Below are 15594 nucleotides of genomic sequence, written 5' to 3' on the forward strand. Positions count from 1 at the left end.
GTTGGAATTCTAGAGGGGGAAGAAGTCCTTAATTGTATATTCTGTCAGGAGGCCAGAGAATCTCTTGACCATGTTATGCTTCACTGTTCTTTTACTTGGAAAATTTGGTCTGCTATTATCGATTGGTGGGGTATACAATGGGTTATTCCCAAATCCATAGAGGGTCTCTTAATCTGGTGGCTGGGTTGGAAGTTTAGGAAAAAAGTAAATCTGGTGTGGAAGACCCTCCCAGCAGCAGTGTTGTGGTCTGTGTGGAGTTATAGAAATGAGTGTGTGTTTAAGGCAGTCCAACCCAATTTTCAGGCCCTGTGTGAATGTATCAAGGTGAGGTTAGCAATGTGGATGAGATCTCAATTCAGGGATGCTTCATTTTCTGTTAATGATGTCGTGTTTAATTTTTCACAAGTCAGGTGTTGTTTAGGATCTTAGTTGGTGAACTCTATTCTGCTAATAGACGCAGGTTAAGCTCTGCTGGTTGCAAGTGTTGGTGGCTGAAGGGGGTGCCCTGTTCTGTTTGAGCTCTTTCCTCTGATCCCACGCAGGTGTGCTGGTAGTCAGCCTTCTGAATTGGCCATTGTTGCAGCACAATTCTGGTTTGGATGCATAATTATGTGCTGCTAGTTGGCTATAAATTTCTGTTCTTCACTGAAGTTAGCTGGCTGCTAATGGAGCATTCAACAATCATCACCGGTTGCTGTCTGGGCAGTTTTGGACTTGGGTTACACTAGGAGAGTGCAACAGCCTTGGGCTACAAAAGTCTTGATTTGGGTTTGCTACTGGTGTGAATGGGTGGTCTGCTACAAATTGATGCAGTCTTGGGATACAAATTGGCAGATTTGGAATGCTGTGTGATTGGGAGGTTTTTATTTTTTTGTCTCTTTTTCTTTGTTTTGAATTGGTCTCTCGCCAATCTGTGGGTGTAGTGCTAGCAGATGATTGTGCTTCCTCCTTGGTGCCAACCTAGTTGGGATTGTGGAGTGTTTGCTATGATGCTTTTTGCACTTCCCTCCTTTATTGATGTATTTTGTTGCTTGTTTTGGCTCATTTCATCAATAAAGTCTTCCTTTTTTGCTGATCAAAAAAAAAAAAAAAAGTTTGAATTTACGCTTAGTTTCTCATTTTTATTTAGATCAGATGCTTAGTCTCTCATTAAGTATACATTTTCTAACTCAACTTATTAAATATTGAGAAAAATTACGAATCATGAAATTTTTTTCATGAAAATGATCATGAAAAATTTATGATTCTTGAATTACCTTAATTAGTGTATGATGTTTTATTCTAAGTGTAATCCAAGAGACACAAAGCTTTCATGATTATTTTCATGAAAAGTTTTTCATGATACCTAGCATTCCTGTTAAATATTTACCAAATCCGAGCTAGGTTCCAAACTCAAATAAAATATATATATATATATATATATATTATGTGAGAGGTAAAAATCAAGCTACAGTAGAACAGTAGTTGTTCATTGTCCGAGCATGACTAGGAAGAAGTAGTTCGAACAGAATTCAATTCGACTAGCAAAGTTGCATGACAACATCATAGACCGAGCAGGTAACACGGCAGGAATGCAAGTCCAGAAGTCCAAACTTGATCAAAGCGTGGTCCTATTAAGTTGGGTCACCCGCTACAAGAAATCCGTGCTAATAGAACACAATCCCACATGAAGCGGGGTAACGACGACCTGGTGCAAGGTATAAATGGAGGAGTCACATTAGGTCAAGGTATACAAACACTTATATCTATACTTGCACTCATATCGTTGCTCTATTTCTTTCAAGCTCACTGACTTAAGCATCATCAGAGAGTCTTTTGGTTGCCTACCAGCTGGGTTCTTTATATTTCTTGAGTGTTTTCAAGAGAAATGTAGTCCATCCCATGCAAGAGCACTGCCGCAACAAGGTGGTTCAATTTTTCCCCACCACAATTTGGCGCCGTCTGTGGGAATTACACGGCAAAAAGCTTTGTTCTACTTGCGTGAAGTTCAATTCATCCATGGTGACGAAGAACGTCACCTTTTTGACTGACGAAGACCAAGGTGGTTCGCATTCCCTAGTCCAGTGAAGATGCTTAGTTAACGTTGAAATGTCACAAGAACGACATGAATGAGAGGTTCGTGACCTATCCGCTATGGTAGCATTGGGCTGCAAAAGTTAGCTCATAGAGATAGGGTCATCGACACTATGGACAAACAACTTAAGGAAGTGGCTAAATAGGTCAGAGCTTTGAAGTAGGGGCACTCCCAGCCTCTACGGAGGTGAATGTTGCCCTAGAAAAAAGCCTTCCCAAGAAAGCAACGGACTGAAACAACCCAACCTCCTCCAAATGGAAAGGATACCAATATGAAGACTATGCATGTTCAGATGATGTTAGATCCTTCCTAAAGAGGAGGGAGATTGCACAAGGAAAATGACCAAGAAGATCAGGACAGTTTCAAGGTTCTGATATTTCCTTGGAAGACATGAGGGCCTTTCTGAATGCCAGAAAGCAAGAGAAAGCAGTACAGTGAGTTGCCCTCTAGAACTATTAACGAGATTTCAGGCCGAAAGTCCCACGCAGCCGAACTGATCACAGAGCTATCCGCATGACTGCTATGCATCAAACTAAGAAGGTCAGCCAGGTGGAGCCCAAAATCCAAAATCCCATGCGAAAGGCGACAGGAGGAAATATATTTAGAGTAACTGATAGAAGGCCAAAGCTGTTAACATCACATTTCACCAAGAGAATCACAAGTGTAGAGCCGCCAAGGAAGTTTAACACACCAAAATTTGAATTGTATGATGGCTGTACATACCCCCAGACCACCTGCGTCACTATTGTTATGCTCTGTCTCTCTAAAACGGAAACAAAACACTTATTTGCAAAATTTTTGCTTCTAGTTTGGGGAAAATAGCTTGTGCCTGGTATGACAAGCTCCATGAAGGGTCAATTGACAACTAAAAGTAGTTGTATATACCCTATTTTGACCAATCTTAAAATTTAGGCGCTTTCATTTGATTACACGATGATGAAAACAAGAATGTGCTCAGTAAGAAATATAGAATTTGTGTTTCATTTCCAACCTTAAGCCTGTTTTGGCAAAGTGCTTAAGTTTTGTTTAAAACTCTCTTTCAAAACCTTCTTTCCACGCTTTGTTCTGAATATTTTCGTAGTGTTCCAAGGCTCGTTTTTAAACTTCAAAATGAAACATTTTCACAAGAAATTGAGCAAAGAACAGTGTGGAAATTGGAGGAAAGGATGATAATTATGTCAAAAAATCTTATTTCATGCAAAATAGTCAACCATGGCCAACTTTTTTTTGGTGGCCGGCCAATTAATTGGCCAGCTAGCTAATAAGTTGGCCGGCCGGCCAGCCAGCCAAGTTTTCGACCGACTAGCCAATATATTGGCCGGTCGGCTAATTTTCCCAGAAGTAAGACAGTTTCGACAGAATTCTTGTTGAAAGCGTGTGGGTCATGGCATTTAAGATATTTTGTTGATAGATTTATGCATGAGATACCTCCCTTTTCTTGGGTTGTTAGTTGAGACTATCCATCGGTTAATATCTTGTTTTGGATTGTAGGTTCAAACTATTCATCGGTTATATTTCCTTCTCTTATGTGAGTGTGTTTGGATTGTATCCCTTCTTATGCTTCATATCATTTGCACGGGGTTTGTCTCGCATATTACCTGTTGCATTGCATTGTAAATCATGATTTTTCAAGAAAAAAAAAAGCTGGCTTTGTGAAGCGCGTAAGTCCAGTTTTCAATTGCACTTTGAGCATGTCATTTTTATTTTGTCCCTGAACTACGCTGGTTTGATTCCTTGCAAAGGGATACATAGGCAACCCCTGGATTCAACCAATCGTATTTTCATTTTGTTTGTTTGTTTGTTTGCCCAAGTCTTACGGCCTTGTCAAACGGGTTGTCTTTGGGCTTTGACATTCACTCATGTCAAGAGATGACTTTGACTTCTGTCAAAGAAGGGCAACTATAGACATCCTATTTTGACCGACCTTAAGACTTGGACGCTTTCTTTTGATTACCTGATGATGAAAACAAGAATGTGTTTCTTGCGAAATTCTCAGTAAGAAATATGGAATTTGTGTCTCATTCTAACCCTAAACCTATTTTGGCCAAGTGCTTAAGTTCTGTTCAAAACTCTCTTTTGAAACTTTTTTTTGGTTCTTTGTTTCGAATATTTTCGTGGTGTTCCATTGCTCATTTTTAAACTTCAAAATGAAACATTTTTTTCTAGAAATTGAGCAAAGAATGATGTGGAAATAGGAGGAAATGATGATAATTATGTTCAAAAATCCTATATGGTGCAAAATAGTCAGTCAAGAGCAACTTTTTTTAGTTGGCTAGCCAATTAAGGTTTTTTGGCCGGCTTGCTAATAAATTGTTCGGTCGGCTAATTTTCCCAGAGATAGGGTAGTTTCGGTAAAATTCTTGTTGAAAGCGTGTGGGTTATGCCATTTTAGATCTTTTGTTGATAGATTCATGCACGAAATACACACCTACCTCCCTCCATTATCCTCCATTAGCCTCCATTGTGAAAAAGCGGATTGTCTTCTTTCCAAAAGAGAGCGTCCATTTTCAACTACCCTTGTCATCCTATCAACCTTGTCCCTTACCTTGTCTCTCATCTCTTTGATTGAGCCTGCCATCATTGTCTATATGGAGAGATAGAGAGGATCAGAAGGGGAATGGAATTGAAGAGATGAATGAATTAAGAGAAAAAAAAAAGAGATAGAAAGAAAAAGAGAGAAGTTTTCAATATTTGAGCCATAAGCTTAGAGATACATTGATAATCTTCTACATATCAAGCTTAGCCCATAAATTCCCTTAGAACCAAATTCTAAGAGCCTTGATTAAAAGAGAGTGAGCGTTCCTTGAAAGAGAAAAAAACAAAGAGTTGTAACTCTCCCCCTACACACATTGTTAAATAGCCTAAAAATACCATTCAAACTAGAATTTCAAAATTTCAAATTGAGAATTGATAACACACTTCCTATACTTAAGAGTAATCAAAAGGAAGTTTAGAAATTAAATCCTTCCTTTGAAGGTAAATTATGTGCATTTTTCATTTTCTTTTACTTTCTTACTTTTTCTTTCTTACATTACTTTTATTGCTTCAATTTCATTTTATAAATCTGTTGTAAGCTAACTAGAAGTGGTTAGTTGATCCACTTACATATTTTCCGTTTGTTTTTCTGGTGTTTGAGAAAAATAGAGTTTTCGGCTTAGCCTGATTGGTTGGTCGGCCAATTAAGCCATATTTTTGACCGGCTAGGTCATTTTTTGGCTGACCAGCCACCTTCTCCTGGACAGAATCCAACAACCTCTAGGTGTCGAGCAGAACAGTCTCCGATGGTCTTTGAGGCCCCCTACAGCTTTTGTTTTTATTGTTTTTATTTTAATTAGAGAGTGTTTGTGAGGATTTTGTTGTAATATTTTTCCTCTCCCTCCTATTTGGATTTGTAATATTCAAAGAGATGTAATAATTCCTCATCCCTATTTCTTTCTATCCCGTTCTTTTATTTTATTTTCATATTCTATAAATATGTAGTATATCATGCTTGTCATCATATACATGCTTTGCATACATGTTTCATGCATTTAGATCCCGCTAAATAGGCATCTGTGAGTTTAATTGATTATTATGTGATTTTGTGTGCTGCCTCATATTCCTGAGATAATTCATATATCATGTATTAGAAGCTGAATCTTTAGTTACATTTCATGAGTGAATTGCATTATGATATTGTGTACAGGATTATACGTGTTTTTACTAACTTTGTTTTGTAATTATTTGCGAGACGTTAGTAAATATGTAAGTTTTTGTGCTTTAGCATTTGTGTGTGTTTTTCTGCTATGTTTAGTATCCTACTATGCAGTTATGTGCTTATTTGATATAACTCTACGCATGTCAGTGGGTGAAGGTTGTGTTGTTTAATTTGGAATAAAATTGATTTTCATTATTGCACTCTTCAAAACATTTTCAAGATAATGAAATCAAACCATTTGAAAATGGACGATATAGTCTATATTTGTTTGTTTCACATAGTAAGTTTTAGGATTATTAATAATTGGAATATGAACATATGAAGTTAATAAAACTCATATCATAGTGTGCTCAATTAATGACCTTTTTCCCTCATACCAAAGGTTCTGAGCCAAGCATCTTTAGTTACGACGAACAGTGGCCTTGGGTTGAGTCACGGGTTTTGTAATTCTCCCCAAAATATTAAGCGATGACTCTAAGATTTGGTGATGTAGTCCATTTATGGCAAAGAATTTGTAATAAAATAGATTTCTATAAAAGTTTTCAAATCTAGACGCTTATCTATGTTTCACATTGCACTCATGACACTAGATCAAAGAAATCGAGGATTTGAACTGTTAATGCGCTCGGGTACCCCCCGGTGATGTTACAGTTTCTGGCGACTCCATTGGAGATATTAAGAAACCTTGACTCAAACTCCATGATATGACTTTTATTTTCAATTATATGTTCATTGCATTCATGCATTGGTGCGTCTAAGTCCCGTGCTCATCACTTGTTATCTTGGATGGCTATTCGGCTTCCGGTGGATAGACAGTCATGGGCTCTAATATGGTGGGAGCACAAGCCTTGGAATCGGGATCACCATGTACCGCTTGATTCGTCGGATTAGGTAGGTATATTGGTGTCTTGCTGAGGTACCCTTTTTGACCAAGATTGACCTAGTACATATAGTAAGCTTTTGACACTTCCAAAATTAAGGCAAGATGCTATTCCATTCTAGGACGTATGGTGCTACTTGTTTGAATAGTGAAACCCTAGATCAAGTCAAAGCTAGGATGAAATAACCCTACCCTCCATAGGGGCGTTTGTTCTCTTTTTTGCTATGTGCAGTGTATGGAATCTAGGGTTCTCAAATTTGATCAGTGGGTTAGGCATATCATTTTGAGGGGTTGAGTTCAATATGCATACATAATGATCAATTAAATTGAAATGCTGTTGGAATTCTGATTGGGAGTCTTGTTGTTTTTTGTTTTTTTTGTTTTTTTGCTAAGTCGTTGTAGCACCATAGCTTCAGAAAAGTCTGAGATCCCACAAAGTCTACCAGTGTAAATAAATAGAACTTGTGGGATATCCGACCATTTTTGTGATTAGGGAGCGACCACCTTTTGATTGCATGCAGTAGATGGCCCACACTTTAACTAGCAACTTGAGAATGGTTTTATTTTGAGTTCTAAATTGAGTGTTGAGTCTAAGTTTGATTGCACAAAGTTTGTAGAGTTGGAATCAAGCTCGAGTCATTCTATTACGTCTAAGTTTAGTGATTTCGGGGGTGATAACCCAGACATCATTGTCCATTCTGTGCCTATCTTTTCTTTTGCTTTCGAGTCTGTTTCAACCATTGAGCCAAAAAGTTCTGATGCAGTAATTTTTGCCTACTTCTTTGTGCCAGTAAATCATTGTATTGGTCAAAAATTTTAAAAACTTTTTCCAAAACTCTAATGAAAACGAAGAGGAAAAATTTTCTTGGGATTTTATATTTGATCGACTGAGAGGAAGAGAAATGTGCTAAGCCCTTAACGGATAAGATCATTTCTGTTAATGTGGGTATTGAGAAGGATCCTGGCTCGGTCTAGATTGGTTTTACATTGTCTTCAGAAGAGCACGAGCGATTAGTCACTTTATTAAAAGATTTCAAAAAATGTTTTTGCGTGGTCCCACGAAGACATGACTGGAATTAATCTTGAGATTGTACAACATAGGATCCCTTTGAACCTTGGGACTTGACCTCCTTATCTTTCAAACCCTGATTCAGAATGTTCAATGATCAACAAATGTGTGAGGGTTGCATAGCCAGATTGGATGTAACCCTAGAACTATGAGCAATAAGGTTGGATGTGATTCAAACTTAGTCACCCACCTAGTCAGAACAAATAATTGGTTTGTCGACTATTTGGCAACCTTAGCTTCAATGGTGGATATGCTGATCAGGGTTAAGATGCGTCTGATCCTCATAGAGCAGATGATAGCCATAATAGAAAAAGTTAAAGATGAAAATCCTTAGTATCACGACATTTTGGAAAATGATCTATGCCCATAAGGGGCAACTGCTAAGGATAAGATGTCAATGTTGGATTGCCAAAGCATTTAGAAAAAAAATCAAATCCCCGAATCTGAGAGAAGAAGATTTAATGCTAAGAGACAATTGAACTCCTATCAAAGATCTAGGGGTAAGTTCAGAGTCCCTACATCATCAAATTTATCTAGTCAGAAAGAATAACCATTCTCATGGATTTAGATGGCCTGGAATTCTCACAACCAATCATCATGGACAAAATGAAAAGATGCTATCCTTAAGAGGCTCGCTGGGCCGAAAACCCAGAAGGGTGACCTAGGCAAAAGTTAGAGCCAAAAAAAAAAAAATGGAAAAATGGAAAAAAAAATGAAAAAAACTCGCAAGGTTAAAAACGCAGAAAGGCGACTTTGGCAAAAATTAAAGCATAAAAGGAAAGTGAAAATACTTGAGTGAGCCTTAGCCCCAAAACTACATAAGGCTTGATTCTTATCTTTGGGATACATACACAGCTTCATCTTGAAGTTCGGCTTTTCAACTCACTTGTCTTGTCCATGTTTGATCGATATATTTTTACTTAACTCGGTTGTCTTGTCCATGTTCACTTGGCTTATCTCCATTCAATTCAATTGTCCTATCTATTTTTTACGATAGATTTAGCTACAAGACAAATCAAGTTCGGATTTGAGATTATGCACCTCAAAGGGTTGATTCCTTGTTGGTCGGGTTGTGACCATTTGCGAAAACAAGTTTTGATGATTTTAATGAAGTCGACTAATTTTCTCGAAAAGTATTCCACTTTTGCATAACCCAGACAATTCTTTGGACCAAAAGAAAATTTTTAGTGATCGCAGCTTGACTTACATGATGTCAAAACAAAGAATGGAACAAGTATGCTAATCTAACTCACGTGTTGATCAAAATCTTTTTACCAAAAAATAAAAAGAAAAGTCAAAGCAATGAACTAGGGGCATAGCCAAGTCAGGAATTCTGTTTTCTCCCCACACTCTCGTGTCTCATGTTCATGTTTTAGCCAGTTGTCTATCTAAGTTGTTAGTTTACTACAGGTGCTTCTTGTTTGTTTTAGCAAGCTGACCACTTGTTTAACTGGTCGGCCAATTTTTCAGTTGGTTCCTCAGTTCGTTTAGCTGGCCGACTAAGAAATCAGTCAACCCGCGAATTTTTCAGTAGGCTGACCAATTTCAATATTAATCCAGAATGAAAAACTGTAGAATTTGTGTAGGCTCAATGGTTTGTACTTTCGAGTCATGTTTTGAGTGCCTTTCATTTCAGCAAGTGTAAATAGGTGTGTTTGGTTTGTTTTTCTTTCATTGAGTCATTTTTTGAATTCTGATTAGTTGAAGGCTCAAGGTCAAATTTAGAGCTCATTGGAATTCAATCATTCTCGGATTTAAATTCAAAACAAAATGTTTTTCATGCTCAAGTGTTGTGCCATTCATGCCATGATGTGCAAGCAATAAAATTCATTTTTATTAAACTTCAGGGCGAACCCCCCCTCCCTCGATTACAGCATTACAAAGAAAAAAGGGAAGAAAATTCCAAAAATAACAAAAAAAGAAATTGTTTGAAGCATTGGTGCTCTTTCCTAAGCAAAAGCATAAAAGCAAAACACAAAAACAAAATTGAAAAAAAAAAAGACAAAAAGATTTATTTTTCAAAATACAAAAAAAAAAACAGATGAAGGATTTTGTCGGATTTCGACAGTAGCTTGGCGGTGAAGATTACAAACCGACTTCATTTGCAGATAATTTCGTCGCTCGACTCTACCGTTAGTTGCCTCGCTTCATCATTACTCTCGGGAAGCCCTTGAAGACTCTGTCTCAACATTGGCAGAGCTTCCAAAAAAGGTTACTTCCTACTGGCCGTCAAATAAGGAGCATCATGGAGCTCCGAATCGGGCCACAGAGGTCGCTTGTCGTTGTAGCTCTTTGTTCTATTTTTTCAGTTTGCCAATCTCTTCTCAAGCATCCTTGTACATGCTCTGGAGTAGGGAGAGTTGTGTGTTTAATCGATGTACCTCAGTTGTCTTGTTCTGCAGCCGGCAGGACAAATTGGAGACCGTGGTCACCATCTCTACACAAGACTACAATGTGTAATGGTTGGCATCAATGTCAGACTGCGCAGCCATCAGCTACTCGATTGACATCACAAGGAAACTGAAAACAGGGATAGAGGCAGGGGCATTCTGTCGAGGCATACAGGTGTTGGTGTTAGCATTCTCAGTCGGGGAATCATTAAGGTCTAGGAAAAGGAAAAGAAGACAGCAAGAAGGAGCCATATTAGGAATGAAGAGGTTTGGGCTATAGCAGAGTGTGTATTTTTGCAGCTTTGCGTCTCTGCTTTGTCTCCCTCATGAGCTGTGGTTAAGAAGAGAATGGAGAAGAAGAAGAATCCAAAGAAGAGAGATTGTCGAGGCAATCTTTGACAAATCGAGATTGGTCCAGCTACTTTCGGTTAGGCGTAGTGATTGTTAAAATTGCGCACCAGACACGGTGCTCGATGAAGACGAACGAAGGAGAGAGAGAGAGACACAAAAACAAGGGAGGAGTGTATATATGTATACATTTTGTATGTTTATGTATATGTATATATCCTCAAGTCTATGTATCCGTATCCGTATGTCTGTGTCTGTATGTATATGTATATATATGTATTTGTATGTGTATTTATATATATTTTGTATGTGTATGTATATGTATGTGATACATATTTTGTATATCACTTGTATCTGTATATGTATATATTGTATGTATATAAATTTTCAAATAATAATAATAATAAAAAAAAAAGAAGAAAAAGAAAAAAATTCAAAAGGAAAATTTGAAAGAAAAAAAAAAAAGAAGAAAATTTTGAAAACAAAGAAAAAAAAAATTTATTTTGTGTATTCATCTATTGTGCATTCATCACATTGCATATTGTATGTCTCACATTGCCCCTTTATGTTTTTACATTCACCATCACACTTGCACTGTCTATTACATTTGTTATGCAAGATTACAATCCATTCACATCACTTCAAACTTTTTAGGTACAACTTTTCTCCTTTACCCAGTTAAAACCATCGCTCTATTTGGTATTGAGATATGGTCTAGGTCTTGTATGTTGGTTAAGACCCCTTTCTCTTTTACTCAGTTGAAAACCATCCCCCTACGGTCTAGGTCTAGTATATTGGTTAAGACCCCTTTCTCTTTTACTCGGTTGAAACCATTGTCCTATTTTGTATTGAGGTACGATATAGGTCTTGTATATTAGCTAAGACCATTTTTCTCTTTACCTGGTTGAAATCAATTCCCTATTTCGTATTGAGGTACGGTCTAGTTCTTACTATTTGATTAAAACGTTCGTTTCTCCTCTCATGTGAGTGTGTTTGCATTGTATCCCTTTGTTTTGCATCATTTTCATGAGGCTTGCCTCACTATATATTACATATTGCATTGCATAAATCATGCACTTTCAAAAAGAAAAAAAAAAAAAAAAAGAATTCAATTTTCAATTGTATTAGCATATCATTTGCCTGGTCACAACTACCACTATTGCATCACTTGGCTATAATCTCTTCACATCAACATTTGATTACAACTTTTTTCATTAGTTAATGTTGGCTCCTTCTTTTGGGTTGTAGGTTCAAACCACTCGGTTAATACTGGTCCTTTTTTCGGGATAATGATACTATCCCTTTCTCGCGTTGACGGTTAAACCACCATCTGTTAGTACCTCCATTTTCTTAGGTTGGCAGTTAAGACTATCCATCGGTTAATACCTCCCTTTGTTTTGGGTTGTATGTTCAAACTATTCATCGATTACATTTCCCTTTCTTATGTGAGTGTGTTTAGATTGTATCCCTTATTATGCTGCATATCATTTGCATGGGGTTTGCCTTGCATATTACCTATTGCATTGCATTGTAAATCATGAATATTTAAGAAAAAAAGCCAGCTTTGTGAAGTGTGTAAGTCCAGTTTTCAATTATACTTTGAGCGTGTCATTTGCATTCTGTCCCTGAACTACGTTGGTTTGATTCCTTGTAAAAAGATACGTAGGCAACCCTTAGGTTCAATCAACTGCAATTGTATCTTGTTTGTTTGCCCAGGTCTTACAGCCTTGTCAAAAGGGTCGTCTTCGGGTTTTGATAGTCACTCACGCCAAGAGATGACTTCGAGTTCTGTCAAAGAGGGGCAACTGTGGATACCCCATTTTGACTGACCCTAAGACTTGGGCGCTTTCTTTTGATTGCTTGATGATGAAAACAAGAATGTGTTTCTTGCAAAATTCTCACTAAGAAATATGGAATTTGTGTTTCATTTCTAACCTTAAGCCTATTTTGGCCAAGTGCTTAAGTTCCGTTCAAAACTATCTTTCGAAACTTGCTTTCTGCACTTTGTTAAGAATATTTTCGTAGTGTTCTGAGGTTCATTTTTAAACTTCAAAATGAAATATTTTCTCAAAAAATTGAGCAAAGAACAGTGTGGAAATAGGAGGAAAGGAAAAGAATTCTATCAAAAAATCTTGTTTCATGCAAAATAGTCAACCGCGACCAACTTTTGTTGGCCGGCCAGCCAGCCAAGAAATTGGCCGGTCAGCCAAGTTTTTGGCCAGCCAACCAAGGTTTTTTGGTCGGCCAGCCAATAAATTGGCCGGCCATCTAATTTTCCCAGAAGTAGGGCAGCTTCGGCAGAATTCTTGCTGAAAAAGTGTGGGTCATGCAATTTTAGATGTTTTGTTGATAGATTCATGCATGAGATACACATCCACCCCCCTCTATTATCTACCATTAGCTTCCATTGTCAAAAAGGGATTGTCTTCTTCCCAAAAGAGCGCATCCATTTTCAATCACCCCTGTCATCTCATCAACCTTGTCTCCTACCTTGTCTTTCACTTCCTTGATTGAGCCTACCATCATTGTCTCTATAGAGAGATAGAGAGGATCAGAAGGGGAATGGAATTAAAAAGAGAAATGAATTAAGAGAAAATAAAGATATAGAGAGGAAAAGAGAGAAGTCTTCAACATTTGAGCCATAAGCTTAGAGATACACTGATCTAACATTTGAGCCAAGCCCAGAAATTCTATTCGAACCAAATTCTATGAGCCTTGATCAAAAGAGAGTGAGTGTTCTTTGAAAGAGAGAAAACAAAGAGTTGTAACTCTCCCCCCACACACATTGTTTAATAGCCCCAAAACACCATTGAAACTAGCATTTCGAATTTTCAAATTGAGAATTGAGAACACACTTCCTAAACTTGAGGGTAATCAAAAGGAAGTTTAAAAATCAAATCTTTTCTTAGAAGGTAAATTTTGCACACCTTTTATTTTCTTTTTCTTTCTTGCTTTTTCTTTCTTGCATTGCTTTTTTTCCTTCAATTTCATTTTATAAATCTGTTATAAGCTAACTGGAATTGGTTAGTTAAGCCACTTGCATATTTTCCATTTGTTTTTCTGGTGTTTGGGAGAAATAGAGTTTTCGGCCTAGCCTGATTGGCCGGCAGGCCAACTTTTTGGCCGGCCAGCTCATCTTTTGGCTAGCCAGCCACGTTCTTCTGAACAGAACCCAGTAGCCTTCTGGTGTCGAGCAGAACAGTGTTTGACGGTCTCCAAGGCCCCGTTCAGCTTCTGTTTTTATCGTTTTTCTTTTAATTAGAGAGTGTTTGTGAGGATTTAATTTTTTTGTAATATTTTTCCTTTCCCCCCTATTCGGATTTGTAATATTCAAGGAGATGTAATAATTTTCCATCCCCATTTCTTTCTATCCCGTTCTTTTATTTGCTTTCCATATTATGTAAATATGTAGTATATCATGCTTGTCATCATATTCATGCTTTGCATACATGTTTTATGCATTTATATCCATGCGCTACCTCATGTTCTTGAGATGATTTACATGTCATATATTAGAAGCCAGATCTTTAGTCGCATTTCATGAGTGAATTACATTAGGAACATGTATATAGGATTATGCATGTTTTTACTAACTTTGTTTTGTAATTGTTTGCAGGACATTAGTAAATATGTAAGTTTTTGTGCTTTAGCATTCCACCTGTGTGTGCATTTTTCTGCTATGTTTATTATCCCATCATGCGGCTATGTGCTTATTTGATATAACTCTATGCATGTCAGTGGGTGAAGGTTATGTTGTTTAATTTGGAATAAAATTGATTTTCATGATTGTACTATTCAAAACATTTTCAAGATAATGAAATCCATCTGTCCAGAATGGACGACACAGTCTATATTTGTTTGCTTCACACAGTAATTTTTAGGATTATTAATAATTAGAATATGAACATATGAAGTTCATAAACTCATATCATGGTTAGTAAAGGCTGATCTTTTGATTGGGTGAGTGAGGGTGCTCAATTAATGACTTTCTCCCATTCATTCCTAAGGTTCCGAGCCAAGCATCCTTGGTTATGACGAATAATGGCCTTGGCACGAGTCACGGGTTTCCTAATTCTCTCCAAAATATTAGGTGGCGACTCTAAGATTTGGTGATGCAGTCCATATCTAGCAAAGAATTTGTAATAAAATGGATTTCTATAAATGTTGCCAAATCTGGACTCTCATCTATGTTTCACATTGCACTCGTGAGAGTAGACCAAAGAAAGCGATGGTCCGAACTGTTGACATGCTCAGGTACTCCCTGGGCGATGTTACAGTAGTTAGCAGATAAGTTTATTGAACATTTCATAACCAATAGTAAACGCGATGAAGGAGTTGACACCTTGATGGAATTACGGAAGACCCCAAAACAAACCCTTAAGCAATATGCTCAAATGTATTGGGAGACCTTCCATTAGGTGGAGAAAAATTGATCGAACAAAGTGGCTGTTTCCACCTTCAAATAGGGTCTATCACCAGACGACTAGCTATGATAGTCATTGTCCAAAAAGCCAGCAAAGGGAGTAGCAGATCACCAAATGAGAATTGATCGATATAGCAAGTTGGAAGATGACTGAAAGTCCATAGAGCAGACGAATGTATAGAAGAAGGAGATGAATGACAACAAGCCACAAACGAGTGTAGACACCCCATTTTGACCGACCGTAAGACTTGGGCTCTTTGTTCCCAATCACCTGATGATGAAAACAAAGATGCAACAACTTCAATCATCCTTAGCAATCCATACAAACGTATTCCAACCTTACACCCGTTTTGGCCAAAACTATTTTAGACCTTTTAAATAACTTTTGAAATGTTTTTAGAATTGTAAAATCGAAGCATTTTATAATGTTCAAAGCTCGTATTTCGATTAAAATCATAGTATCTCCTAGAAAAGAAGCGAGAACAAAGTAGAAATGAACCGAGATGAAGAGAATCATTTAGAAATCCCTTGATTGCCCAAAAATTGACCATGTCTGTATGTTTTTAGACTAGCCATATAACTTTCTTGACAGATCGTGGCATGGGATTTATGCCATAGCCATACAATAAAGATATGGTTGGATAAAAAATGGCCGATTGAACAACTTTGGTAGCAAACAGAGCAATTTCTAGAAAAAGGAACCCCATGCAAGT

This window comes from Camellia sinensis, chromosome 2, assembly GCF_055761805.1.
Source record: "Camellia sinensis isolate YWXY chromosome 2, ASM5576180v1, whole genome shotgun sequence".
Classification (NCBI taxonomy): Eukaryota; Viridiplantae; Streptophyta; class Magnoliopsida; order Ericales; family Theaceae; genus Camellia; species Camellia sinensis.